Source organism: Melanostigma gelatinosum, assembly GCF_949748355.1.
Source record: "Melanostigma gelatinosum genome assembly, chromosome: 19".
Lineage (NCBI taxonomy): Eukaryota > Metazoa > Chordata > Actinopteri > Perciformes > Zoarcidae > Melanostigma > Melanostigma gelatinosum.
Window position 1 is genome coordinate 13,242,483 of NC_136652.1, and position 11,534 is coordinate 13,254,016.

Here is an 11,534-nt window from a genome sequence, read left to right on the forward strand (position 1 = left end):
CAGATACTCTCGCTGACTGAATGACAAGAATACAGCACATTTGAAAATGCATATCACATACAGCATCATGAAGTCTGCAGGCAAGGCAGACACACACACACCAGCAAATTCTTGTTGTTGACATTATATCAACTTTTGACCAACTAGCAGCATAAGACCTTGTTATGGACAGAGCTCACCTTCAAACAGTATAATAATGGACAACACAAGTTTTAAATGCGAACACAAATGGCTTGCTTTCAGCATCACAGATGCACAACAGCCAATGCAGCCTCACTGTGAGGCTGCATTGCTCTTTTTAAGGACTGTCAGATGGATAAACCAAAGCTGCCAAAATGCTTTGGACAGAAGACGTAGATGATGATGTTGGATGAAAAGTCAGGGTATTCCAAGTTCAACAGTACAGTACACCACATACAACATCAGTGCAAAGACAAAGAACATGCAGAACACAACTCCACATACAATTAGAATCAGGCCGTCTGTTTATCAACATAGCTTTGGGGAAGAAGCCTCCCCAGAGTCGAGCGGGATAGCCGTGATCTTGATAGCTCATGAGATGATGCCTTGTGTGTATATGGAGTCCAGAGTTGGGAGTTTCCATACCACAGAGTAATAATCGATGATGACAGGATGCTCTGGATTGTAGAATTGGACCAGCAGACCCTGCCTGACACTGAGCTTTTTGAGTTGTCTCATTAAATACAGTCTCCATTTGGCTTTTTCTTTTGTTCTATCCCAATATAGGTTATTTCGTATCTCGATAACAATACATATCACATCATTGTATACTCCTGTGTGAATTAAATACTTGGCAAATGAAAAACACTGTGTATTCTTCTATTCTCATTTAATTTAAAAACTAGTGCCAAATGAACATAACTTTCAAGATAATTATAGAGAGAAAAAAGCAATAAATATGTCCAGCTGTACTGACTAGGTTTACATGCATGCACAGAACTACATTATTCATATTAAGAAAATAGTTTGATTTAGTTACACTGGGGTATTCCCATAAGCAAAGATCTTGAGTGTCGACACGGAGGAGTTGAACATAAGAGCTGACAAACAGCCAAGAGCTACGACATAAAATTGAAATATTGCTACCTCAAGTTGATGTTGCCTCAAGTTGATGTTGCCTCAAGTTGATGTTGCCTCAAGTTGATGATACTACAGCGCCTTTTTACACATCCAGCTACCATGGGGAAACAGTACATACTTTTGGAATTTCCTATGTCACGTCTGATTTTAATTTAATTTGAGCAAGTTACTGTCAGAATATTAATTAGTGCAGCTTTAAAATGATCAGCACTCACAGTATTAAAGCTGCCTTCCCCAGTGTTAATGCATTCGTTCAAATATACATACGGCACAAGCTGGGTCAATGTAAAGTTGCACCCACCGCTTCCATAAGCCCCCTTTTGTCCCTTTCACCAGCTTCCGTTTGTTGGCCGTGGTCTTGCCTCGGCCAACCAGCCGGCCCAGGCTGCTGCTGTGTTGTGATGTGACTTTTGCACACAGAGCTGTGGGGCTCAGCCTGAGAAGAGCAGCGCCTGTTCTTTCACAACATCTCCTGGCTCCACCGTCAAGGATGTTTTTTTAATGCAGTGATTCATAATACACAAAGTAAAATATTGCCTTGGCTTTGGGAATACTGTATGCAACGTTTTCCATGGATGACTTCCATTTCGTTTGAGATGGCTTTTCAAGATGTGATGTTTTTCCTATTTTTTTTAATCCAGATGTATTGGTGTAATGCATTAGGCAAGAAGGGAGCAGAGCAATACATATCTTCAAACCCCAGTATAAGTCAAATGATGTTTGGATCAAGCATCACTTCCACCTTGAGTCAAATCATTTTTGTATGTGCTTATGCATTGTTTTTGAGTTGATACTGTTTGTGTTCTGTTTGCAGCACATGCCTGCACACACGGAAACACTTGTGTTTCTTTTGTTTTCCACATCTATTTGTGTGCGTTCCAATGGCAGTTAAATGACAAGGTCTAGTGGTTACATATTTGCTCAAAAGCTACCGCCTGTGAGACCAGATTGTTTCTATGTGTTGTTGTGCTCGCTGTCTATCTGTCTATATCCTCAGCCACTGGCAGGAGGGTGTAGCATTTACGACTTCAAAAAGTCAGACAGGCTGGGAGTGAGTTTAATAGACTCATGGAAATGGAGGCGTGTCTCAAAGAAAAAGGAGAACTAACTTTAAAGGTGACCGAGGCAAGAAGTGGGCAAACTGTATTTGCAAACAATTCTTCAAATTAGTTTTAACTTGCGTGGAGCACTCGATGAGTCTTGACATGTATGACAATACATTGTGCCATGAGTAAGTCTGTTGAGCATGCCTTTTGGCAGGTGACCTACCTGACGCCATCTGAGCGGTCCTGGTCTACCTGTGTGGTGCTCTAAACAGGTTCAAACAAATGCTAACAATAATTTGCAACAACTGTTCCCCAGCTGAGAAGCACCAGAGACATATGGGGATAAATTCCAACAGAGTAAAGCACATATTCCACCTTCATCTAACACATGGCAAAGAGGAATAAGTCAATTCGTCAGATTTTCTCAGCTGAGAGAGAGAGAGAGAGTCATAATAAACCAAAACAGTTTTCATTCCACGCTCACATGCAGACATGTCTGCTTCACATTATGCAACTGCTAGCCATGCCTTCTTTTACTTTGTGTTTGTAATTCAACCTTCTTTGTTGGCTTAACGCTGCTTCACTGTATGCACAAGATTTGATGTAACATCCCATCAGCTTACCTAATATGATAAAAGTTTCAGCACCAATTTAGCAGTGTATTACAACCTTTGGCTGAGACGTGAGTCATTACTGCTGCATCAATAAAGGTCACCTCCTCATTAATTTCAAGAGACCAGGTAGTTGGTGTCCAGGCACAGGAGAAGTGATCACTGCCTTGATAACTTTACAGAAATGCCAAATCCTGCTTCGAAGGAGTTTAGACCGCTGGTCTCGTGTTGTTTGCCTTGTCTTGGAGTTGTCTTGTCTGGATAACGGTAACAGCAGGCAAAGGGAAAGCTCCTTGTGATCGTGTCTCAGCTTCATCTGAGGAGAAACAAGGAAACTAAATAGTTACGTTGCCGTTTGCACCATTGACCTCAGATTTATTTTACAGAACAAGAAATTAAGATTAAGACAGATGATCATTTGGTTCAGCCCAATGGTGACCAATAACTTCCCCCAGACCAGCCGTAGTAAAATAAATATCTGCTGAATACTTTTGATGCTTGTGGCCAAAAAATATATATTTAATTGGTACCAAAACTTAAACGTAAAAGAATGTTGACAGAGGCCCATTGTTGCACATTGAGCGTAACAAATCCAATTCAGCTACAACATATCACTTGTCTCTATGGTACTTTCCCCACACAATCATAATGGGACGTTTGTGTTTTTGGCTGATAAAAGTCCTATTAGAGCAGTGTAACAATTAAATTGACCCAACTGATTGTGATCAGATCATATCTTTGAGCTCAACAATAGGGGCCACTGTGTTGGAAAGTTGACATGGAGAAAGATAATATCCAAAAAAATGAACTTGGCAGAGGTAGATCCTTGCCAACATTGTGTTTTGATTATCAAATAAAGCTTCTCCTGGCCTCGGTCTACACTGGCACAGACCTTTCCGACGACGTATTTGCATTGGCTGCAGAGTTTGAGGATAAAAATGAAGTAATAGAAAATGTGAGCAACTTGACAAGAGGAGTGGAGGTTATTCCAAGGTTTGTAACTCTGCCCAATGTCAGATGAGCACAGTATCAGATAGGTGGGTATATATTCTGATACATACTAAATATATGTTACTGTGCACTGAACAGGACTCTATTTGCACCAATAACTGGGCCGGCTACTTGAACAAAGCACAGAGAAGCTTGGATTACAGCACAAAAAGGGGGCGTGACTTTATTTTATACACAGGACGCCATTACTGCTTTACATCTTTACATCGTAAATAGTTGTTTGCTGCTATATTAATGCTCTGAATTTTGAATTTCGCACCTTAAGTAAGTTAAGCTCATCTTAACATAAAGTCTGGAAAGCCAGCTAGCCTATCTCTGTCACAGGCTAACTGTTAACACAAGGCCTCTGTCAACATGCTTTTACTTCGTTTTTTGAATCAATTAAACAAATGAGATGTAAAATGTTAATTATGAGCTTTAGAGGTGCTGGTGTGCAGATTTTTTTTCTCATTCCGACAGAGCCCGGCGAGCTGTTTCCCCATGCTTCCAGTCATTATGCTAAGCTAAGCTTATGCTTGTATCTTCATATTCAACAGACAGATGTGAGAGTGGTATTAATCTAAACATCTAGCGCATTGCAAGTAAGCAAGTAAGCGTACTTCCCTAAATGTCACACTATTCTTCTGAAATCGAAGCAAATGACAGACCCAAGAACTGTTTTCCAGCTCATTATCCCTAAAATCAGGCCTAGCAGAAGCATAATATATAACAAGTATTAAGACAAAATTATATCTTCAGTGCTTTCTCATAAAACAACAAATGTCTCAATGTAATCAGTTAAACTGTGAGGTCATTCTGCAAAGTCAAATTATTTTTTATTTATTACAATTTGAGTCTCATTTATGTAGTGTCATCCTTCATGTCAATCATTTATGATTACATTGTAACTGCTGTCTGGTAAATACATAAAAAAAGTGGGTAATTATCATTTATGGCACAAAATGAAACTTGGTGTGCCCATAACCATGGAAACAATGGTGGGTCCAGATGTACCAGGACGTGGGTCTGTAAACTGTTGATGGATGTTTACAACAGTAAACATCCATCAACAATAAACATCCATCGGACAGTTTGGATAGGAATTTCATCATTTGAACTTTGGGGGGGTTTATTTCAAACTTTATGATCTTTCGTGCCACGTCAGACTACTCATGATGGTGCCACACTCCGAATAAAGTCGGTAAGTGCCGACGAACACGACTCCGAAAACGAAATAATGTAACTTTTACGAAAGGGAAATTTGCCTGATATTCTGCCTTTCATTTTGTCGAGCGACAACAGGCGAGCATGAATTAAACTTCATGTCTCCTCTCTCAAAGAGTCTGGGTATTAGTAACTTACAGCTTCAGCTCTGTTTCCCTTCTTTGAATTACTCACCTCCTCCGTACTGAAGACCAAACAATGTTCCCTTTTCAGTGAAGTCAGACTCAAACCAATGATTTATTTACAAGCCCGTAACTCTCATCATCTGCTAAAATGCACAATTCTTTCTGTCGCTGTAATAGAACTTGATTTTCTAAGTCCAAGACAGAAGAAACTGCTGCATCTAAAGTCCCTCTCGTTCCTGGCAGTGAGGAGGTTTGGAGCCTCGTGAATCAATCATAGCGTCTAACATTTACTTCATGAAGGGTTTAACAAGGACTGTAAAGACAACACAACTCAGTCGAGCTCTTTCACTGCCTGCTTATCAGATCTATATAAGCCAACCATGCAAAGTAGGATGACATAATGTTTCAGTTAGCCAAGAAAAGCCATGGAAACAATTGCCCATAATCCTAACTGTCTTTGTGGTATATGGGCCAGGATGAAATTATTTCTAGTTGCTGGATGAGGGATTTGCTCATATAATTGAGTAAACCGAAGTGTCATGAAGATGTGCATGTGTGCTACGTAGTGACACAAGTGCAGTTGTTTATGAGCAGTCGATATGTGTAGTTGCACATAATGACTCGCAGGACATGTTAAATGCACCTCAGACCTCACACACAGTCACAGCGGAAGGTCAGTAGCAATCAACGTCAGTGCTTAAGTGTGAGTAAATACTCTGCTCTCCCAGAGCTAGCCTTCTGGCTACGAGCGCCCCCCATTTGGGGGCAGAGCGAGACGGTTTAGCGAAGAGCGTGTCATAAAATGCACTTTTCAGAAACGAATATAATGAATGCTACACACATGCCACATACCGTCTTAACGAAGAACGTATGGGTAACAACGTCGTGTAAGCCATTTTATACACTGCAAACACAATTATACATGAACTAACATCATATCTGGACGATATCTAGAAGATTTGCCACAATTTCGGCCAAAAATCGACGAACTATGCTCGCTGTATGGCTCTCTCATCACGAAGCATAGATCGCACATGGCGGATGAATACATGTAACAGGCTCGTGATTCAACCCGGAGACGAGCAGCGTCGTCGAAATAATACTCTTTCAAACCGTTCAAAAGTTATGGGTATATATGCCAACATCAGCCACAGGGCCCGAGAAAAAGAATTGGGTAAAAATACCGTACATTTTGATGGTTTTAGAGATGAAAAACTGATTTATTCCAGCCGATTTTGGCGCAGCTGTGTCCTCCATGTTGTGCTGCATGTCTGTGACTGATATCAATCCGCTGGTTGAACGAATGACAAAATGGCAGGCGATTCTGTGAGGTGGACCAATCCATGTAGGGATCTCACAAGTGTTACCTGTATTACACCATCAAAATGATTAAAATAGACCTTGTAGTTAGAGTTCTGGACTCTCTTGAGTATGGGTATGCAATTTTTGAGCAGAGGCCTAAAAATAGGGCTGAAGGCCTAAAAATAGGGCTGAAGCCCTATTTTTAGGCCTCTGCGCAAAAAAAAGTTTAACTACCATGGTAGTTAAAATTAATGATGTCTAAAATCTAATTTTTTTTCAAGCTTGTTTCCCTCACATGGTGTAATTTAAACATCCATGTCATAAAATGAGTTCATGAAATATGCTGCAGCACTTTCTCAGCCTGACCTGATTACCAGGAAATGAGTTTGCCTTATATTGTGGTATGCCTTGTGTGTGCCCAACACCCAAAACAACATGTCTTTCACAATACACTGTGTTTACTTTCTAAAGTTGAATGAATGTTGGCAACATTTTCTGGGTAACAGGAGCTGAATTTAAATACTTCCACAGTTTTTCACGACATAAATAGTACCTCTAATTTCTAAGCTCCCTGTCACCATATTGTGTTTTTTTACTCATGCATCTATCATGATAGAAAATGAGACACTGACATATACATACAGCATATTATTATATTTCAGACTCTCACTTCTTCTGTGTAAGCTTAACTTTTAAGAAATAAAGTCTAACCACCGATAATCTGAAAAGATAATGGTGGGTTTTAACTCCCCTACGATCGCCTCTCAATTCCCCCTGCAGAGTTTCTTCGGCCTATATGTGACCTATCCACGTGCCAAAAGAATACCACAGGCAAGGTACCACAGGCTGAGTTCATAACTGACTTTTACAATGAGCTCAGAGTAGTAGAACAAGAAAAGAACCCTGACTTTGATCCAAACCCCATTAAAAGAACAGTACGCTCAGAGCACAACAACACAGTCTCTGTCACTGCAGCCTGCCTGTTACGTCATCTTGGTGTTCGGTAAATATTTTGTCTCTGAGCAATTAAGAATTCCCAGAGCTTTCATTTTGATTCGACCTTTTTTTCTTCATGAAAAGTTTGTTTAGAGGGACAAACCATTTTCCCTGTCTCTTCATTGTTTATGGCCCCAATCATTCCAAATGATACTGCGATGATACTCGATATTCCCCTGGATTCTCTGCCGATCCCCTCTTTCAATGCATGTAAAAAAAATGTTTATTATAACCTTACAGAGCTGAAACCTTAGAACTGTATTGTCTAAGGGTTTTACAACCTCCTTGTCCATCATGAGTAGTATTTGCTCAAACTGAAACAACAATAGACAGTGACATATTCAGGTCCTTAATAAAACAAAACTGCTCAAGTTTAAGAATTGAACTCTTTGAACAAAGAATCATTGCTATGTTTTACCAAAATCCACAGAAAAAATTAAGTATACAGGAAAAATGAAGGCTTCTGGATACATGCCTCATAGTTTTACTCACAGTATATTTGAAATGGATGTCACAAAATCTTCTATTAAGTATCGCTTGTCTTAACATTTCTGAACACAACTAAAATTCTTTATTTTGAGTATTTGTTTCTCACCCTGTTTCCCCTCTCTTTTGCTTTTCTCTCTTCAACCTTCAACTGATTCATCTTGCGATGATTTCAGCTCTCTAGAATGAAGTCTAACTTTTTCCAGCCCAGTCCACTTCTATCAAAAAGAAACAAAAAAAAGCAACATGTGGAAAACAGTTAGAAGACCTGCAGTCCTTCACAGCCACACATTTCTTCTCACATACGATTTGAATGGTCCTGTAATTAAGCAATGTTGCGGTGTATTCAAATAGATGGAAATTAGCATTTTTCGAAATCAATACAATAATGACAGGAGGAGCTTACTGGCATTGAGCAGCCGGTTTAAACGAATATTTATAATGTAAGATCCACGTGGGGGAAAGTCAGCTGAGCCTGGACTCAATCAAGCCAGCGTGGCCTTTTGCCCCTTTTTATATAAAGGATCTGCAGTTTGCTCTGTGCACAGACGCTGACAGAGGATCTGACGCACACTGGATAATAGCTGACACGTGATGTTTTAGTGCCGCATCATTATGGATGGATGCCTTGGCGTTAGCTTGGCTGAAAAGAAGCACAATTCCAACAACTTTGGGCAAATTTAAAAGGCAGAACTTGTGTGTACATGAAGTTGATGTTGCCGGTAACCATTTCGTCTTTCTGTCTTCTGTCTTCTGATGTCAGGTTTTGGCTTCTTGATCAAAGCAGATGGAACAAATCTAAATCCAATTTTGAATCAAGTAAAAGTTTGATGCTGAAGAATGAAACTAAATGAAAATGACAATTACATCAGTGATCCTAGATTTGATTCGCCGAACTCTGTCTTAATGTGTGAAGCACATTGTACCCTGAGGACCACCCTGGCCAGAAAAGCACAGACTCCACCTAATAGAGTGCATGCATGATGTAATTGTGGTTTTAGGCTTTTATCAGAATGAGATTCAGTGAGGATTAGAGCTCAGGGGCCATATTCTTAAAGCTTCCTCGTGCAAAGAATTGCTCCTAGTGACAAAATTCAAAGACGTTTTTTGAAGTATGAGGTTTTTTAAGAATTTCCCCTTAAAGTTAAGACAAGATCCTAGTCAAGATACAAGTAATTCACAAAGCATCTTGGCCCCCTCGAGCTCCTAAGGTGAAAAACTCTTCGGAGAAAGGAGGAGGACTTTCAAGAGGCTTAAGAGTTTCTTAAGTAGAGGAGAAAATGGCTCAAAGACAAAGAGGAAAATAAAGCAATGACGTCAGAAATGAAAGTGATCACAGCACTAAGATATTTGGCAAATAAAAAAAAGCAACAGAGTTCAGTGGTTTATAGATTTACATGCTAACCAACGGCACTACTTACACCGACTGGCCAATAATCATGGAAACTGATGAGGGCTGAGACATTTTCGGGGTCAACCACACCTCCTCACGAAGGATTAAGTTTCCTATTCTGACCAAAGTCTCTAAGTCTAGTTGACGAGCGTGCGGATTGCTTTTCCAGCTTTTTTTACACTCTCGCCTATTTTTCTTCCCATTTCTTTCCCTCCTTCACGGTACACAATCACAGCAAGTTGAAAATCACTGACAGGTGTAATTAAGTAGCTAGCTGTGGGGTGAATTGCAAATCAAAAAGACATGGTTCCTCTGTAGTTCGTGCACCAAAACGATGACATTGAAAGCTGAACTGGCATTTGACAGTAATGAGGAAGAGACACTGTATAATATGCCTAACATGATGCCCATAGTGTTGCTAACATGTAAGCCGGAAAAAAATCTGATCTGATCTGATCTATTGGTGTTGCAGTCAAAACTGACATTGAAACCCTTCAGTGTGTCAATCATATTTTTACATCTTCTCTCCATCACTGTTCTAAAAGCAATCAGCTCTTTTCCCAGAATTCTATGAAACATCAACATTCGTAGTGTGAGGGCTGTTTTTAGTTTCTCGAGGTCAAAACTCTTGTTTAAAGCACTGGTTTGTATTTTATTATGATAAAAAGGCTGTTAAAAGGCCTTAATTAGGAGCTTCAGCATCACATGCTCTAAATGTTGTGTTTCAGGTCTTTCCAAGAAGCAATGCCGATGGGAAAAGCAGTTTAAGTCTTGGACCACACTCCTGTTTTCCTGCTTGTAGTTCTGCTTCATCCAGTTGTATTGGTTATAGTTTATCTATTTTTCTTCTCCCCCCTGACAGCAGTCATCATTTCTGACACACACATACAAGTGTAAGTGTGACTATATTCTCTCTAACATCTGTAGCAGATGTGGTAGCCCTCCTGTGAACATCCTAAATCATTTGTTCTTTTCCCTGTTTGTCTTTTATTTTGTCCCTTTGTTCCTCTGGTCTTTTTCTAAAGCACAAAACTCTTTGAGGGATAAAGCTTCATGTTTTGTATTTTTAGAATGGTGGTTCCACATAGTGCATTGTATTAAACAGGGCTGTTCACTGCTCAGGTCAAATGGCACTGCAACTCGTAGCCAATGAAAATATTCTGGGGCAAAGAGAGGCTCATCATTCACTTAAAACAGGTGATAGCAGAGGCTTTCATCCACACACTGCATACTTGGAAAATATGTTTGTTCATTTTTAACAAGGAGGACCTGGTTCGTTTGGTCCGCGGCTATATTTCTTGCACTAACCATAGTTGACTTCTATTCCCATTCTTGGCTTGAATACCAACAGAGTAAATGTATAATTAGGTGTCGTACTGATAGATGCACTACAGCATATTTATATATATAAGCTGATTGCCTCTTCTGGGTTATACAGATCCAATTTCATTCCTGGAGGTCTGGTGGGGTTTAATATGAGTGATACATTGGGTTGTTCTATGAGGCAGAATTGTGAAGTATGTGTTGAAAACGAGTATGTGCTGCGACTGGATATAATCAATTTCTCTCACTGAGTCAAGACTGACAGTAATGCGTTTTAGGGAAGCACTGAAAAGGGCAGCACCGGCTCTGCTGTTGGGCTCTATGGAAAGAGCAATCAATTTTGAAAATGATTGTGAAAATCCCATGACTGGAGTGATGATTGATGGCAACGCGTAGAACAAAGAACCTCGCCATTCATTAAGCCTCATCTGTTTTCCATATGCTTTGTTGTGGTGCTGCTGACCCAGTTATGATCGTACGTTTTCCTTTTTGTGTCAGTTATTTGACAGAGATGGACAATCATTTGTATTCAAACAACACATTAAAGTCTGACCACCATAATTGGCTTTCAGCATGGAAATGAAAGTCTATTCCTTGCGAAAGATTTTATCTGTAACATTGAAGCAAATTCTTACTCGTCCGCCATTCCGGTCATCAGTTTAATACTCAGTTTCAAATGATCCAGGACAGACAAGTGATAATTGGTTCAACAAGTGTGTGCGGGAGGCCTTTCCAAATCTAACACAGCAGATGAAGATACTATTTCAAGCAGAGGTGGATGAAGTATTCAGAACCTAAACTTGAGTAAAGAAACTAATATAACAATGTAAAAATACTCTATTACAAGTAAAACTCCTGCATTCAAACTCCTGCTTGAGTTACAGAAGTATTATTGGCAAAATGTACTTTTAATCAAAAAATGAATACTTGATACTTT